Consider the following 1,168-nt stretch of genomic DNA (forward strand, 5'->3'; position numbering starts at 1 on the left):
GCATTAGGAAGGTTGAGAACCACTGCCCTAGAGGTAAATCTGACTGTGGGATAGGTCCTTGGTTTGACCAGGGAAAGGGACTAGGTGCATTCTTAATTCTTCCAATTGCTTCTCACCAGGGATCCTGTAATAGATCAGCTGTTGGTTTGTTTTGTTTTAAGTCAATTAATTGGGGTCTCCTACAACCCTTATCACAATCCATACATTGATTGCATCAGGCACGTTTGTTCATATGTTGTCTTCATTCTTTTCTGGATGTTTACTTTCTATTGAGCCCTTGGTACCAGCAACTCTTCACACACACACACACACACACACACACACACACATCAGATGTTGGTGGTGTTAGGTATAACTGAGCTGGTTCTGACAAATAGGGACTCGATGCACAAAAGAAAGGACACTGTGCTCCCTGTGCCATCTGAGAGTTGCCCTGTCTGGGAGTGTAGGATATCCGTCTCAGTAGGCACTCTGCTCTGGTCTCTGCAGAGTTCCTCCTGGGGGTGTTCCTTGACCACCATCTTGAGATCACACGTGGGAAACCTTTTGAAGGTCTGGAAAGAAGGCTCTCAAAGGACAGCGCTGGTACTGAGGTCCTGGGCTGCTGCAAATCCCAGTGTGTGTCTTCCCGCTGCTGTGCCCAGGAGTTGGTTGCTGCCCCTGCTGACCCTCATCTCTGGTGGAGTAGTTGCTTATTGGGCGGTCAAGCACCAGGGGTCAGCAGTTGGAGCCCAGCACAGGCTTTATGGGAAGAAGAGGCTTTCGGCATTGGCAAATATTTACAGTCTCACAAACCCAATTTGTATGATTTACAAATCCCAGAGGTAGCAGGTAGCCTCCATCCACCATCCCCCTTGTCTCCAGTCTAATCCCTCCAACCATCTGCTCTCTGAACCTCCCAATGTCCTGGGAGAAGATGGCATAGTGGTAGATCCTACCAGGTTCTGAAGGATTGCTGGGCAAGTTTGTGTAAATCATGTGTTTGGATTGGACTGTGGTTTCTGATGTGCTATACTGCATAACACTACAAAAACCCAACCAGGAGAGGCCTCAATCATTCAAAACTAATCCAAACTGGCTCTTTAGGCTTAGATGACCTCATCGATAATGCCATTGGCTCCTAGGACGAACGTCACCACTCAGCTTCTGCTATCAACATTGGACAGCC

This window comes from Echinops telfairi, unplaced genomic scaffold (genome assembly GCF_000313985.2).
Source record: "Echinops telfairi isolate 266 unplaced genomic scaffold, ASM31398v2 ScPeMD7_7469;HRSCAF=8507_1, whole genome shotgun sequence".
Taxonomy (NCBI): Eukaryota; Metazoa; Chordata; class Mammalia; order Afrosoricida; family Tenrecidae; genus Echinops; species Echinops telfairi.